This window comes from Hippopotamus amphibius, chromosome 9 (assembly GCF_030028045.1).
Source record: "Hippopotamus amphibius kiboko isolate mHipAmp2 chromosome 9, mHipAmp2.hap2, whole genome shotgun sequence".
NCBI classification, from domain to species: domain Eukaryota; kingdom Metazoa; phylum Chordata; class Mammalia; order Artiodactyla; family Hippopotamidae; genus Hippopotamus; species Hippopotamus amphibius.
This window is the reverse complement of record NC_080194.1, coordinates 44,362,517-44,380,339: the sequence shown is the minus strand read 5'-3', so window position 1 is coordinate 44,380,339 and position 17,823 is coordinate 44,362,517.

The window sequence follows — 17,823 nt, the reverse complement described above, 5'->3', positions numbered from 1 at the left end:
CGGCTTTGACCGGGCGGCGGCGGCGCTGGCGGGCGCGGGGCCGCGCCGCACAGGGGCCGCTTGTGGGACGTGTTTGTTTTTGCTCGTAAAGCGCGGCAGCCGAGCGCTGCCCCGGCGGCGAGGGGGGCCCCGGAGCCGGGAGAGGGCCCCTGAGGCCACGACCGGCCGCCCCCGTCCGGCCTGCTCCGCCATCGGCGGCCCTCGCCCCCCGCTCCACTCTGGGGGCCACCTTGGGCCAGCCCCTTCCCCCTTGGAGCCTCGGTGTCCCCATGTATTACATGGTAATGATGGTAACCTAGTAGTATTGCTAAGAATTAATACTTACCGAGCGTTTTCTGTATGCCAGGTCCTGTGCTAAAGCTTTTCCCACTTCATTTTATGTCTCCTAACTCCATTAATAGCCCCATTTTACAGATGGAGCCCGGAGAAGTTGAGTGCCTTGCCCAAGGTCACAGAGTTCTAGAAGGAGCAAGGCCTGGAATCCAAGACCATGACTCCAGAAGCTAGGGGAGGCTGCCTCCCAGCAGAGGCAGAGCAGGGCTAGGGCCAGCTGGGATGTCACAGGAAGGTGGGTTTCAGCAAGAAGATTTTCCCTGGCCAGAACCTGCTCACTGCCTGTCAAGATGCCCATCTCTCTGAGGTCCCTTCCAGGCTGATTCTCTAGGAATCCCCTGGGTAGGCACCAGGGGCATTGCCCTGCAGGGGAGACTGTACTGGGCGGTGGGGTGGGGTGGGGTAGTGCGTGTGCCTGCAGGGGTGCGGGTCTGTGTGGATGGGTGGAGACCAGGGAAAGATGGGAGCCTCCTCCTTGGGAGCGGCTGTGTTTGGAAGGATCCCCTAGCCGCTCGGGTCACAGAATCACTGAACCGTGGGCTCAGGCTCTGGGCCTCCAGTGGTGAGAACTTGCCCCCACCATGTCCCTTTCACCCACTTTTCACCTGACTTCTGCTCATCCTTCCGTTGTCAGCTCTAAGCAGGTTGTATTCTCAGCACCCACAACTTCTCCTTCGGTAAATGTCTCACACCACTCCCTGACCCCAACCCCAGCTTGGGGAGCTCCCTGTGGGCAGTGCTGTCTCCTCCAACCACAGTGGTAATGAATGTGCGCAAGGTCGCTGCCTTCCCTGCCTGACTGGGGCCCCTGAGGATGGGACTGTATGGGCCTTGCTCACCTCTCTGCCCCAGTCCCCTCCCTTCATGAACTGACGCTGGGAAGATACCCTGATTGAGTAGTGCTTCCTCTGGTGCCTCAGGATCAGGGCTCAGCCTAGGCCAGAACAGGCTCAGTGAAGACCTGGCAGAGGACTTGGGGTGAGGGTGGGCGCCATCAGAGAGATACAGAACCTGGTGGGGGGTGACAGACCAGGCAACTGACAGTTTCCATCCAGTGACAGGAGCGCTGACAGAGGGGTCCTGTGTCTGGGAACCGCCCCCGCTGAGACGGGGCCTCTAACAACCTGAGCTATAAGCCTTTCCACCTCCCTTCCCCCCATGTCCACCCCCCATTTGCCCTGCGTCTGCAGATGGATGGCTGCCGAGGGCTCCGACCTAGATGGGAGTCCCCCACTGATCCCAGGCACCTGTGAGGAGAAGAACACTAACGACGAGGAGGAGAACAAGAAGGGAGGGAGGGTTTCTCAAAGGCTTTCTCCCTCCCTAAGCCCCGGGAGCCGGAGCTTGGACAGAGACACTATTAACACAAAATTTGCAAACATGGCTTCTAAAAATAGCTCCAGCTGGCAAGACCCACCTGGCACAGGCTGCACCTTTGCGGCTGCTGGCCCGCGCCCCTCAGAGCGCCGCCTTGGTCTGTCAGCAAGCGTGTCACCCTGCCCTCCCCCCTACCCGTCGTGAGGGCGGCCACGGCCCTGGGTCCAACCCAAGAGAGAAGATGAGGCTTGTCCCAGTCTGATCAGGGGCGGGGGATGTGCAGGCTGAGGGGAAAGGCAGTCTTGCCTATAAGGTGTTTGGAGGAACCAGTGCGGCCCACAGGGAGTTCCCCAAACTGGGGTGGAGGTCAGAGATGGGGGGTGGGGGGGGGAGAACACATACGTACAAAGAGACCAAAGTGGTGTTTAAACTCCTGCAAAAGCAAACAGCCCAATCAGAGTAAAAAGGACCAAGAAGATGAAAGAAGAAAACAGGAGGGGAGGAGGGCGGGGCCAGAAGAGTGGTTCATGGATGCAGATGGGGGTGAGGACGCGGTCACCTCCCAGCAAATCCTCGGGCCCTCGGAACTGAGAAGCAGCCTGATAGCTCCTCTTGTCCAACTCCTTCGTTGAACAAATGAGGAAACTGAGGCCCAGATTGGTGGTCTGACTTGCCCCAGGTTCCTCAGCAAGCCAGTGGCAGGGCTGGGTCCGCTGGCCCCATGCCCTTTCCAGCAGGCCCCTCGGCCTCCCTTTCTGCTGGCTGCTAGAATGACCATCGTTAATAATGAGTCTCAAAGTGCTCCTTTTCCATTATTGGCTTATTTAGAAAAGATTTACTGAGCACCTGTTGCATGCCAGACGCTGGGTTCACAAAGGTGAACTGGACAGGCAGGCCCCTGCTTTCTGGTAAGTTCCATTACAGTCTAATGTCAAGATCTGCTCAGGTGTGCACAGAGCTCTGCTATGTTCAAGGTGCTTTTACATGAACTCACAAAACAGAACACGTATTGTGTTTCCCAGGTGACGGATGAGGAAACCGAGGCTCTGGACAGTTAATAATCTGTCCGAGATTCATGCAGTAAGGTTGGGACTGGAGCCTCGCCATGTTACCTCAGGAGGCCTTGGGTTCCTTCTAAATCAATGGGGACAGCCTGTAGGAGGCATCACTTGCCTCTGGAAGCCTTCTGTTCTGGATGTCCCCATAGATGAGACCTAAGAGGGCACTGGGATGTCCCAGGACCAGAAACACCAGGTTGCCCTCAGTGCCTTGCTTTTAGTTTGATTTGGTGGCATCCCCTGAACACATTGCATAGGTAGATCCCGGCCCTCATAGAGTCAAGTCAAAGCCTGGCCACTCCCTACTAGGTAGCTTCTCCCTGCTCTCTCTAACCCTCCCGTAAACCAATCAGACCAGATGCAGATACCCTTTCCTGGGTTGGGAAAGTAAAGCCAGAGCTGCAATCGTCCTGACCCTCACACAAGCCCCATTCAGGGTCTAGAGCAGGAAGAGCTAGTGATGAGCAACGCAAAGACACGTGACCTCCCTCAAGGGGGCCTGACTGTGCTGGGTTCCTCACACAGCCCTCGGGCATTGCCCTCTGTGGTCTCTAGAACCTCAGGCTCACCTGGGTTGCGGGTCTGCATACCATTTCTTCCTCTCTTGATGTCACAGTGAATTCTACTCTGCAATGGACTCATTCCAGGTAGGCTTATCTGGGGCCTGCGCCTTCACTCCAGCCGTTCCCCCACACCCACCGGGGCACCTCGCCACATCTACACCACCCCACCTGCTGCCTAGAACTTTCCAGAACACCATGATGCAACACTTGCCTTGAGTCCCCATCTGTCACACACCTGGTGGGCTGACAGGGCTCTGACTGTGAACCCAGGGAGTCACTGGCTGTTTCACTCTGCTTACACTCTGAGATCCACCTGCAATAGAGGGGCAGCTCCTGCCTCAGAGAGCCTGCTACCTGCATAGTCCCTGCCAATGAAAATGGCCACTGTGGACACATAAATTACCAGGTTTGAGTTATATACTCCTTCCACCCTAGCTACACTTCAGGCAAAAACAAAAACAAAAACAAAAAAACCAACCCATCCTTCTGCTGGACCTCAGAGAAGCTACTGCTCTCTCAGGTGCCCTGGCCTGGGAATCCTGCCCCCTAGGGGCACTAACCTGAAGGCGGTAAGGATGTTCACAGCCTTACCTGTCCAACATTTTCTTCTGGTGAAACAGCTACCCCATGTCCTTTCAAGGAAGCACTGCCGGGCAGGTGTTTGCCCAGGGAAGGCCACTGATCTGTCCAGAGGTGGATAGAGCATCAGCTCTCAAGTTCCCTGGGCCCCAAGGTGGCGTCTGGGAAGGGTTGGCTGGTGAAGTGATTAGCTCACCAGTGGTGAATAGCTCGGCCTGTCTGAATGCACCCTCCAGGGGTCTGGACTGGGCTGGTCAGAGCAGTGGCAGGTGAGAGTGGAGTGGGTGGAGGACTACCTTGGTGTCTGAGCTCTTCCCAGTTCCAGACCATGTGTCCCCACCCCCACCCCCAGAAATGGATTCCTACGATGGCTTGAGAGAGCCTGTGCTCCTTGCAACCAAAATGCTTGTTTAGCTAACAGAGTTCTGTCTTCTAGGGGGTTTAAATGGGAGGCCCAGAGAGCAGGCAGGAAAGAGAAGCAGAGACTGCGAGAGGCTGGGTCATGGGACCAGGAGAGGCTAAGGTGGGAGCGGAGGCTGTGCCTCTGGAGGGCGCTGGAGGGGCTGCTGGGCCAGCAAAGCTGCAGTTTAGAGGCTGGTATCAAAAAGGCCATTCCTCCCGAGAAGTTCTGTGCTCCCTCACCATCCCTGCATGTACCCACAATAATCAGTGGGTCTCCATTCCTTGCAACCTGAGCAGCCCAAACTTAGCCCTGGACTCCTGCAAAAACTCTCAGACTGGAAAGGAGAAGCAAGCCCCAGCCATGGCATTAACTGCCAGGTGACCCAGATAAGTCATTCAGCCTCTCCCAAGCTCAATTTTCCCATCTGCAAATTGGGGCGAACAATCCCGGTTTCTCCATATCCTCCCTCAAAACATGATGTTGGCAGGGGGCGGGGTTGCGCCAAGAAAATGAGATCACAAATTGGAAACCACACGGAGACTCAGCATCCAATTACACGTGATTCATCGTTTATGACCTCACCCGCGTGAAAACAGCAAATGGCAAATCCTTGCCTTTTCCCCTCTCTCAGGTTAGCAGATTCTTCAGTCATTTGGTCAATGGGTTCAGAAGAAAACCCCTTGGGTGCCTGGCACCATTTGGGGTCTGAGGGGGCACCAAAGAAAAAGACCCCAGCAGAGTTCTCCAAGAGCTCAGTCTGTCAGGGAAGATGAGATTCACACAGAACATAATCACCACCATTTTTGGAAGCACCTGCTCTGTGCTGGCACTGTGCAGTGTGCTCTATACATGATATTTCATGGAATAAATCAACCCCATCAGGTGGCTGGTATCATCCTCAGTCCACAGATGAGAAACTGAGATGCAGGGAGGCCGCTGGGAGGCTTGTCCCATGTCGTGCTGTTAGTGGCAGAGGAGCTGGGCTGCACCCAGGAGGAGCTGCCTCTGAGTGTGTGGTCTCCGCAGCATCCCTGGCTGCCTGTGGATGTTGTTGAGAGGGGTCTGGGTGCAGCAGGAGGGGCTGCCCTCTGTCACTCCCTGATGTCTGTTCCGGTCTGGCCTTTGTGCCGGGTTCTGGCATCCAGAGTGGAATCTTGAGCTTTTACCCCTGAAGCGCATGTGGCATGGCCAGAACTGCCTTTTAGCCCCACATCTCCAGGTGCTCCTCCCAGGACATCTGCTCCCGTGCTGGCACATCTGGCCCCTCACCAGTAACAATCACAGCTCCTGTTCAGGCACACAGCTAGCTCCTCAGAAAGACTGTGAGCTCTGGGTTTGACAGGTTAGAGAGAACGAATTCCCCTCACCTCTGACCTTCCATGGGGTCAAGCCCTCAGTGGGGGATGCTTAGCAAGGTCTACAGAATTGGGTGCAGCTCAGGGTCTTGGCAGCAGCACCCCATGGGAGCCCAGGACATCTGCAGGAGTCACACGGGTGCCACTTACTGTAGGTAAATGTGGTGGGTGCTCGCCCTGCACCATCTTATTTAACCTGAACATTATTTTTTTTTAAGATTTTTTTTGATGTGGACCATTTTTAAAGTCTTTATTGAATTTGTTACAACATTGCTTCTGTTTTTTGTTTTGGTTTTTTGCCCAAAGGCATGTGGGATCTTAGCTCGCCGACCAGGAATTAAAGCCACAACCCCTGCACCGGAAGGCGAAGTCTTAACCACTGGACCACCAGGGAAGTCCCTAACCTGTACATGAAATGTTATTGTTATCCAATTTTACAGATGAGGACATGGAGACACAGAGACATTTAGTGACTTGCCCAAGGTCACACACCTAGTAAATGATGGAGCTGGGCTCCATTCTGTTTCCTGACATCCTACATCCCACAGCATCCTTTTGGGTAAAGATCAGATTCATCTGGCTCTCAAGACTTTGCAGAATGACCTCAAAACCATCAAGCAGAGTGGTCTCTCTCTTCACTGTACCCAAGCAGAACTGCTCATTCCTACCAACCCACATCTGTGTCTCAGAAAACAAGAAAGAGGGGATACATGAACACAGGAGAGGCTGTGTCTCCTTGGGACGTATGGGTTTCTTTCTCCCCAACCGCATGCCAGTTTGGGCAGACAGTCAGTGGGAATCAGGTGACTGAACACCACAGACTGCATGTTATCCTGGGCAAAGCACAGCCCCTCTGTGCTCTAGCTTCTTTCTATCTGAAAGGAGTGGGCTTTGGATGATCTGAGACCTCGCCAGCTCTGACCCTCTTCCCCTGAATGGATGCAGCTGCCAGGTCTTGGCCCACCCTGCTCACACCCCTGCTGCAGGCACTTCCTCACTCCAGATGGGACAGCAGCAGTGACCAACACCTCACCCCCAACACAAAATACACAGTTCCCTGGAAGCAGACTTTGGGGGGTGGTCCAACCCTGGTGGGTGCTACACAGTGAGAGGGGTCTCAAAAGCACTGGAACCTGGTGGCACAGTGATTGAGAATCCGCCTACCAATGCAGGGGACACACGTTCGATCCCTGGTCCGGGAAGATCCCACATACCGCAGAGCAACTAAGCCCATGCACCACAACAGCTGAGCCTGAGAGCCACAACTATTGAGCCCATGTGCCACAACTCCTGAAGCCCGCATGCCTAGAGCCCATGTTCTGCAACAAGAGAAGCCACTGCAATGAGTAGCCCGCGTACCGCAACGAAGGGTAGCCCTCACCCTCTGCAACTAGAGAAAACCTGAGCACAGCAACGAAGACCCAATGCAGCCAATAAATAAATAAATAAATAAAATTTATTAAAAAAAAAAAAGCACTGGAACAAGAGGCAGGAACCCCCGGTTCTTGTTCTGCTCTGTTGTCCACTCTGCAGAGTGATATCAGGCAGATCAGTTCTCCCCTCTCAGCCTATTTCCTTAGCTGTAAAGTGGGGGGAAGAGAGGATGCTAGATGGTCTCTAAGTGTGCTTCCAGTCCTGATAATCAGGGATGTAGCTGAAGTGGAAGAATTCCAAGCAGCAGCGGGAAAGAGGGAAGGGACTTTATAACTCTTGGGCAGCAGGGCTTTTGCCAGGAAGCAGCGCAGCTCTGTCGACCGGGGCAGCTGCATGGCCTAACAGAGCATCACAGCAGAGGAGGCGCAGAAGCCTAGGTGAGAAGAGGTGCCCAAGACAGGAGATGGGACGACAAAGGAAGAGACTGGCCGGAGAAGGCAGTGAGGCTGAGAGGGGGAGAAAACCGAGAGGGAGGATGGGGAGCACAGAAGTCAGACAGGTGGAGAGGGGGTGGAAGGGGCCGTGCTGAACCAGGTCCTCAACTGCACACTTGGGGCAGGAACCACCAAGGGTGGTGTGACATTGCTAGGCCACCAAGAGCCAGACGTGTGGAGGTGGAGCTAGTCCAAAGCCACTTTCTGTTTTCCATAAGGAAAAAAAATTGGAACCACTGACTGAGGGAGGGTTGGGGACCCTCTGATGTTTATTCTGAACTCTTCTGGAATGAAATTGTAAATCACAGTGACATCGACTAGGTAAAAGCAATACGCATAGAGAAAAGCCTGGAAGCACCTCTTGTCAGGGAAGCAGGGAACACGTGGGGAAACAGGTGCACCAGAGTTCGATTATATACATAACAGCTTATTCCTCAAGCTGGAGGGTGGGTACGTGGGTGTCAATAATACTGCTCTTATACTTTTTCATATGTAAAATATTTCATTCTTTAAAACTCCCTGTAAGAAAATTTGCCAAAATCTTAACAGTGGTTCTTTGGGAGGATAGAATTATCATGATTATTATTATCTTCTTTTTGCATTTGATATTTTCCAAATGTTCTACATTGAGCAGATACGGAAAAAATAACTAAACCTTTTAAAATAAGTAGATACATTCCTCCTGCCATGACCATTGTTTTAATCTTCAGTGGGAATTGAACACAACTGTTTGAGCCACATCATCCTCATGTTCTTTCCCTCATAGATTCCCAGGCTCAATAAATCACAAGCCCCCTCTTTCACTCTCCATCTCTACCCTAAAGCTGATGCTTCTCAAAAGTAAAGCTTCCAGTCCTCTTAGTTCCCCAAGCCCAATAACCCTCTAAGTTGACAGGAAAGACATTAGGTTTATAATAAGAAAGATATGGGGACTTCCCAGGTGGTGCAGTGGTTAAGAATCTGCCTGTGAATGCAGGGGACACGGGTTAGATCCCTGCTCCAGGAAGATCCCACATGCCAGGGAGCAACAAAGCCCGTGCACCACAACTACTGAGCTTGCGCTCTAGAGCCCACAAGCCACAACTACTGAAGCCTAGGCATGCCCGTGCTCTGTGACAAGAGAAGCCACCACACTGAGAAGCCCACACACCACAACGAAGAGTAGCCCCTGCTCTCCGCAACTAGAGAAAGCCCTCAAGCAGCAATGAAGACCCAACACAGCCAAAATAAAAAATAAAATAAAATAATAAATAAAATTTTAAAAAAAGAAAGAAAGATATGGGTGTGAAACAGCTTCAGTTGCTACTGGTTGGTCCCTTAACTACTCTAAATCTCAGTTCCCTCTTTGCAAAATGATCGAAGATTTTCTTGAGGATCAAAAGAGATGAAACAAAATATTCAGCACTAAGTAGCAGCACCTGGAATGTAGACAGTCATCAGTTGTCATCAGCAGCATCTTCATCACTGTCATCACTGATGACCATCTACCACTTCCTCCAGGATACCTTGACTTGATGAAAGATTTCAGTCTGAATTGGGCATCAAGCTGGCCTTCTCCTCCTGGCAAAACATCTGCATTCTAGTCTCAACTCTGTCACTAACTGTGTGACAGAGAAGGCGAGTTCCTTCTCTTCCCTGTGTCCATTTCCTCATCACATCTACAAAATGGTAGGCTTGGACTTCCTGCTCTAATAGTCTGTGACTGGGGTAACCACACAGTTTATCCTACAAACCAGAAGACTTCTGAGAGTGAACGGGGGTGCTATCAGTAATCACCCTGGGATGACAGGCTTAAGCCAGGACAGTTTAGGAGTTAGCCAAGTAAAGGAGACAAGGAAGATTGGGAAGAAAGGGGAAAAGAACAATCTAGACAGAGGATACAGCAGAAGCAAGACCCCAGAGATGTGAATCAGCATGGCCTGGGGACAGAGGCACAAACAGCTTGGTGGTGTTGACTTGGAAAGCCTGAGTGTAAACGGGATGCCACAAGGATTAAGTGGGATGATGGGCGAAGGCATGACGTGAGCATAAGGTTGCATTACGGGTCTGTGTGTCCCCCAGCCAGTGCTGGGTCAGGAGATGATCTGTAACATACAATTCCTCTTGACCTGGCTTGAAGTGATCCTTTCTGGTTGTCTCATCCTCACATTTCCCCCAGACATGTGCCAAAGGCCTGGCAGCTTCCCCAGGGGGTTGGGGCCGTGCAAAATTACAGCCACTGCAAAAAGGCCGGTGTGACCTTAGGAGCTGGGTTTCATCATTCTGAAATCATGCTCCTGGCCTTAGCCAGAGCCAGAGAGGAGGGGAGGAGAGGATGGGAAAGCAGAGTGGGTGGCAGCAGGTTTGGGCAAGGTGCCGGGGCTGGAGGAGAAAGCAGCTGGGACCAGCAGGGGGTGAGACTCCAGCTTGGGTGCCATCCATCATGCTGTGTGACCTCAGGCCAGGTCCTTGCCCATTCTGGGTCTCTCTGGGCCGCACGAGTCCTTGGCGCCGTTCCCAAGGCCCGTTCCCACTGGAGCCTCCTTGCAAAGGGCAAGAACCTTGGGCTCTTCTAATCCTTCCTGTAGATGTGGCTCTTTGCGGGTGAGCAGGAGTCCAAGCCAGGCCCGTTAGACGGTAGGGCAGGGCTGTTCTGAAGCACCCGCAGTTGCAGGAGAGGCTGGCCTTTTGGACCCACGTGAAGCTCATTGGCTCCTGTCAGGGTCAGACCTGTGGCAATATCTCTAAGCTGTGGTTTACCTAGCACACGCTGCCCAGGTGTTCTTCCCGCTTGGGTTCTGCATCTTTGGTCAGTTCTTTTAAGCCCTTGTTCCTGGGTGAGGCCGGGTGTATTAGTTTGCTAAGGCTGCCATTACTAAGTACCACAGACTGGGTGGCTCAAACAACAGAAGCGGATTTCTGGAGGCTGGAAGTCCAAGATCAAGGTGCTGGCATTGCTCGTTTCTTCTGAGGCATCTCTCCTTGGCGTGTAGATGGCCATCTTCTCCCTGTGTCCACACACAGTCTTTTTGCTGTGTCTGTGTGTCCTATTCTCTTATAAGGACGCCAGTCTTACTAGATTAGGGTGCACCCCGATGACCTCATTTAAGTTAATTACTTCTTTAAAAGCCTGTCTCCAAATATAGCCTGCCTCCACATTCTAAGATGCTGGACTTCAACATATGAATTTGCAGGGATGCATTTTAGCCCATAACACTGGGTTTTCCCAATATTTTCTGATCACCAGGGGAGCTTTTCTAAGTACAGGTGTCTGGGCCCCTTCCTAGAGAATGAGAGAATGAATACGCTCCACGAGGGCAGGGACTTTGCCCATCACTGCATCCCTACTGCCTAGGACTGTGTCCAGTATGTGGAATGTGCTCAATAAATATTTGGGGAATGAAGGGATGATTAGTAAGTTTGCAGTGAGGCCCACAAGTCTGTCATGTAGAAATTTCCATTATTAATTCTCATTCATATCTCAGGGTGAAATCTCCTGAGATATGATTGGATGTCCTCCTTCCTGTTGCCCGATGGGAAGCCTCAGGCTCAGTAAGGAAAAGAAATACCAGGCCTGGCATTCCACGAAGCGTGTGGGCTCGTGTTGGACCCGCCCAGGACCTCTCTAGGAGGCCTTGGCGCCTGAGGCAAAAGGGTTGGACTTGCTGTCGCCAGACTCCCAACCACAGTCCCCTGTCCCCTGGCTTTTACCCCATAAGCCAGAAGGGTGTTTCTAGAATGTATGTTTGACCATCTCTCCCCCCTGCTCAAAACTCTTCAGTGGCTTCCCAGTCATCAACAGGATCAAGTCCAAACATTAACCTGCTGTGATGTTGTGATTTATCATAAGAAATATACATTTGGTCTTCCTGCCCGTTTCTGGCACAGAGTTCCTAAAATCCGTGGCGTTTTCTAAGTGATGAGAGCCATAACGATGTCTTTTGTTATTTATAACAAGTCCCTTTCAACCACACCTGAGTTGTTGCCAGGAGACCCCCCCCAACCCTGGATTAGAGGGTGGGAAATAGTCCCCCCACCCCACAGCTGACCTCTGACCTCTGAGGAGGGGCGGGGGGCTGGAGTTTGAATCAATCGCCAGTGACCAATGATTCAATCAATTGTGCCTACGTAATAATGCCTGTATAAAAAGCCCTAACCTACAGGGTTTAGAGAGCTCCTGGGTTGGTGGACACATCCACATGCTGGGAGGTGGGGATGGGTTACCCCAGTTCCGCGGGGACAGGAGCTCCTGCACTTGGGACCCTTCTAGACCCTGCGCTTTGTACCTCTTTATCTGGCTGTTCATTTTTATCCTTTATAATATCCTTTATAATAAACTGGTAAATGTAAGTGTTTCTCTGAGTTCTGTGAGCCACTCTAGCAAATTAACCGAGCCCGAGGAGGAGCTTGTGGGAACCACCAATTCACAGCTCATCAGCCAGTAGCACAGGTGGGGCCAGTCTTGTGGGACGGCGCCCTTCACCTGCGCCGTCTCCAGGTAGAGGACATCAGAATTGCGTTCATTGCTTGGTGATGTTGGAAAACACACTTCCGACCTGCCTGCAGCCATCTTCACCCGTGGCCTTTGCCTACCCCTGAGCCTCACCCCTGCTCAGCCTGCAGGTTAAGGCACGGGCACTCCGGCACCATCCCCGGAGCCTGTCCTCCCTGCTCACCTCAGTGTGGGCTTCCCAGGACGCCTCGCCCCACCTGCGAACTGTCTCCTCAAGCTCCCCTTGGGCTCGAGGCCTTCCCTGATGGGCCCAGGCTGGGGGCGGAGGGGGTATCCCCTGGGCCTCTACCGTCCCCTCCCCTGGCTTCGCTGCCTCCTCTGCTGGTCACGCGGATGGCCGGTGCCCGTTCTGATGTCTCCTCACGCGGACTGGGCGCCCCCGAGGGCCGGGCAGAGCTGGTAAGGTGTGTCTGTGCCCTGGCGTGTGCCCAGGACACGGTGCCGGGTGTAAGTCCTCGGCCAGGTCTCGGGGAACGAGGATGAATGTCGAGGGGAAGGACAGGGCTCAGGGAGGCAGCATCAGGAGCGGGAGAAACTCCCACCCAGGCCCTCAGTGGTGGGGTCGTTTTGCCAAAGGTGACATTCTTTCTGTGCCCGATGATACCCGTTAGTGGCAGACGTGGGCCTGGGGTTGCAGCTCCTGACCCTCCTCTCTCCCCTGTGCCCCTGCCCCCTACACGGGGAGGCCAGTGCAGCACGGAGGTGGGGAGCAGAGGCTCAGCCTCAGGTGGAGGCCTTGGGCAGGGAGGGCTGGCCAGGCAGCTCAGGGAGGTGAGAGAGCAGTGGCCTCAAGGGGAACAGACTGGAAAATAACCGTAACGGGGAGAGGTGAACGGCCAGGAGGCCGGAGTCCTGATTTCTGCTCTCCGCACCATCGTTCGGCCTCAGAGAAGCTCCCCCGATCGGACCTTTCAGTAGGCTCTTGTCTCTCTGGGCCTCAGGTCCTTCAACTAAACACGGGGGTGAACGGGCTGGACTAGGGGGTGGCTGAGGTCCGCTCTCTCCCTGGCCAAGAAGCTTTGAAAGGAGTGTGGCTGCCTTAGAGGTGCTGTATGAGGGGACTGTCTCCAGGCTGCTTAGAGGTGCTGTATGAGGGGACTGTCTCCAGGCTGGCACACAAGTGCTGGGGCTCACATCTAGCCAGGCACTGGGGAGACGTGTCTCTGGGCCTGGAAAGAACTGGAAGCAGCTTCCCCAAGCCTCCCGCGCTGGCCCTCGTCCCGCAGCGCTGGCATGCCCGGTGCGGCCCTCAGCTCTAATGAGGCCGGCCACCTGGAGAGCCGTAGAGGCCCAGCTTGGCCTATTTTGTGATGAAGCCATGGTCCCTTCTCTGCCTAACCCTGAGGTGATGCTCCCCAACGTGGACTGGGGGCTGGGCAGCACCCTTCATGGGCCACCTGGGACTCTAAGGAGTACATCTGGCTGGGCAGGGCCCGAAGGAAGCTCCAAGCCACAGGGGCCCAGGGACCAGGTCTCTAGCCATGTGGACAGCCTCTGTTGGCCCCGCATTCTCTGGGTCCTGCCTGGCTAGGACAGGGCCTGCTGTCCTGGGCCTGTGCCTGCAGCCATTCCCTGGGCCATGATTTCAGATTCAATTGGTGAAGACAGGCCTCCTGGGGTGAGCCAGTTGGCCCCTCTCTGTTATTTGCTTCTCAAAGTTGGAAAAACTACGCTGTGCACCTGGCAGTACTTGCTGCTGCTGGTTTTTCTTTCTTTTTTTTTTTTTAAGAAACAGAAAGTAACCCCTGTGCTTACTGCAACCAAATCCATTTTACTGGCCTTCTGCATCTCCCACTGCAATAATAATAATCCGTTACATTTGGTGAGTCTTTTACAGTTTACAAAGCACTTTCTTATGCTTTCTCCTTTTTTAGGCCAGGCAATAGTTTGGGGGGGGGGGGGAGAGAAAACTGTCATTATTGTCCCTGATTACAGGTGAGGAAACTGAGCCTCAGACAGTAAGATCAGCTGCCCAATGCCATGCAACAAGATGAAACTAAAGCAAAGAACCTGGGTCCTCGGACCCAAGTCCTTGGTTCTTTCCTGTGCACCACACACCCCTCTTGTCACTTGAATACTGAGGGTCTCAGACAACCTCTTCCAAAAACCAGAAAGAGCAGAAGGCTCAGGTGCACCCCTGCCCCTGGTTCTTTTTATTTATGAAATTTTCCTCTGATAAACTTGACCATTGCCTCACCTTAAGTATCACCTCTAAGCCAATGACTCAAATCTGTGCTTGCCTCTGAGACCTGAGGTCTTCAGAGCCTACCTGGCCTCTCCAGGTGTCTTTAACGTTCCCACCTGTCCCTCACTCACCCAGCTTAGAAAACTCAGCATTACCTTAGTTTCTTTCTCTTTCACCTTCTAAATCCATTTGGCCAGGTCCTGGGCACTTAACGTAATTCATTTATTCATCCAACAAATACTGATTACGTGCCATACCTTTCCAGTCTACTCTGCATCCCATTGTTACATAATACGCAGTCTTGTGTGCCTGGCTTCTTTTGCTTGGTATAATGTTTTTAAGTTCATCCATGCTGTAGCATGTGTCAATACTTCATCCCTTTTTATGGCTGAATAATATTTTCTTGTATGGATATACCACATTTTATTTATCTCTTCATTAGTTGATGGACATTTGGGTTGTTTCTACTTTTTGGCTGTTATGAATAATGCTGCTATGAACATTTGTGTGCAAGTTTTTGTGTGGACGTATACTTTATTTCTTTGGGGTATATACCTAGGAGTAGAATTTCTGGGTCATATGGTAACTATATGTTTAACTTCTTGAGGAACTGCTAAACAGTTTTCCCAAAGGGCTGCACCATTTTACATTCCCACCGGCAAGGCATGAGTGTTCCAGTTTATCCACATCCTCAGCAACATGAGTTACTGTCTTTTTTATTATAGCTATTCCAGTGGGTGTAAAGTGGTTTCTTATTGTAATTAGGATTTGCATTTCTCTAATGACTAATGATGCTAAGCATTTTTTCATGTGTTTATTGGCCATTTGTGTATATTCTTTGGAGAAATTCTATTCCAATTCTTTGCCCATTTTTCAGCTAGGTTATTTGTCTTTTTATTGTTGAGTTGTAATAGTTCTTTATATATTCTGGATGCAATTCCCTTATTAGATAAATAATTTGCAAATATTTTCTCCCATTCCTTGGGTGGTCTTTTTTTTTTTTTTTTTTGAAAGCATCCTTCAAAGTCCAATTTAACTATTTTTTCTTTTGTTGCTTATGCTTCCGGTGTTTTAAGAGGGCTTTGTCTCACCCAAGATCACAAAATTTTACCCATTTTCTTCTGAGTTTTTGTTTGTTTGTTTTAAATTTGTTTATTTATTTATTGGCTGCTTTGGGTCTTTCTCTAGTTGCGGAGAGCAGGGGCTACTCTTCATTGTGGTGTGTGGGCTCCAATTGTGGTGGCTTCTCTTGTTGCAGAACATGGGCTCTAGGCATGCAGGCTTAAATAGTGTCAGCACACAGGCTCAATAATTGTGGCTCTGGGGCTCTAGAGCACAGGCTCAATAGTTGTGGTGCATAGACTTAGTTGCTCCACAGCATGTGGTATCTTCCTGGAGCAGGTATCAAACTTGTGTCCCCTGCATTGGCAGGCAGATTCTTAACCACTGTGCCACCTAGGAAGTCCCTCTTTGCCGAGACCAGCTCGGCGACTCGAGGTGAGTGACAGGTGCCGCAAGCTTGAAGAAGACACAGACACAGACTGAAGAGAAAAGTGGGACCGGGGGGCTCAAGACCTCTCGGATCAAGAGCCCTGCTGACTCATCCCAGGTTGCTTTTATTGAGTTCTTCGGCTAACATTCTCAGGTTACACCCATAAACAATCAAAGGCCTCACATGACTGAGGCAATTATCTTTGTTTGCTTCCTGGGTCCGAGTTGAGCAGGTGTGGATTTGAGCTGGGCCTGGAGCGCAAAACAGCCCTGGGGGCAGGAGACCTCTCTCAGATATTGGGGGTCTGTGCCCCACCCGTGTTGGCCCCTCTGCGACTGTGCCTGTCTTAGGTTGTTCCTCCCTTGAGGAATCTTACCCGTCTCTGGCTAACCAGCCATCCTCCAGGGCCAAACAGGATGATATAAGGAAGGCTCTATGCATCACCCCTGTTGGCCCCTCTGCGGCTGTGCCTGTCTTAGGTTGTTCCTCCTCTGAGGAATCTTACCCGTCTCTGGCTAACCAGCCGTCCTTCAGGGCCAAACAGGGTGTTATTAGTCTCCACGCCCCGCACCCTCAGCTCCTCCACTGCTCAAGCAGGACATTCTGAATCCCATCGCTCAGCCCACATACTTTAACATTTTCAAGGTTTCAGAAAGGTTCCCGAATGTCTTCCCACACCTCTTCTAAGAGTTTTATAGTCTTAGCTCTAATGTTTAGATCTATGATCCATTTTGAGTTAAATATTTTTATTAAAAACTTTTAAATTGTGGTAAAATATCCATAACATAAAATTTATTTTAAAGTACATAGTTCAGTATTGTTAAGTACATTCATAGTATTGTGTAGCTAATCTTCAGGATTTTTCATCTTGTGAAATTGAAGCTCTTCTTAAAGAACTCCCTATTCCCCCCTACCTCCAACCCCTATTCAATTTGATTTTATGTATAATGTAAGAAAGGGGCCCAACTTTATTTCTTTGCATATAGCTATCCAGTTGTTTCAGAACCATTTGTTGGAAAGACTATTCTTTTCCCATGAAGTGTCTTCGCACTCGTCAAATATCAGTTGACTATAAATATAAGGGTTTAATTCTAGACTATCAACTCTGTTCCACTAATCTTTATGTCTATCCTTATCCCAGTAGCAGGCTATCTTGATTACTGTATCTTTGTAGTAAGTTTTGAAATCAAGAAATATGAGACCTCCAACTTTCTTCTTCCTTTTCGAGACTGTTTTGACAATTTATGGACCCTTACATATTCATTAAGTTTCAGGATTAGCTTGTCAATTTTTGCAACAAATCCATCTGGGATTTTGATAGAGATTGCACTGAATCTGTAGATCAATGTAGAGAGCATTCCCACCCTAACAATATTAAGTTTTTTGATTTATGAACATGAGACGTCTTTCCACTTATTTAGGTATTCTTTAATTTCTTTTGACAATGTGTTGTGGTTTTCAGAATACAAGTGTTGAACTTCTTTTGTTAAATTTATTTCTGAGTATTTCTGTTCTTTTTGATGCTATTCTAAATGGAACTATTTTCTAATTTCATTTTCAGACTGTTCATTGCTAGTTTGTAGAAATATAATTGACTTTTGTATATTGATCTTGTATCCTGAAATCTTGCTGAACTAGTTTATTAGGTCTAATAGTTTTTTAGTGGATTCCTTAGGATTTTCTGTGTAGAAGATTATGTCATCTGAATGTAGAGATAGTTTTACTTCTTCCTTTCCTATATGGGTCCCTTTTATTGCTTTTTCTTGCCTAATTGCTCTGGCTAGAACTTCCAGTACAATGTTAAATAGCAGTGATGAGACATCCTTGTCTTGTTCTTGATCATATGGGAAAAGCTTTCAGATTTTCACCATTAAATATGATGTTAACTGTGGGTTTTCATTGATGCCCTTTATCAGGCTGAGGAAGTTCCCTTCTATTCTTAATTTTTTTAGTGTTTTTTCTTTTATCATGAAACAGTACTGGGTTTTGTCAAATACTTTATCTGACTCTATTGAGATGATCATGTAGTTTTTATGCTTTATTCTATTGATAAGGTGTTGTATTAACTGATTTTCAGATGTTTAACCAATCTTACATTCCTAGGATAAATATCACTTGGTCTTGGTGCATAATCCTTTTTACATCTTCCTGGATTCAGTTTGGTAGTATTTTCTTGAG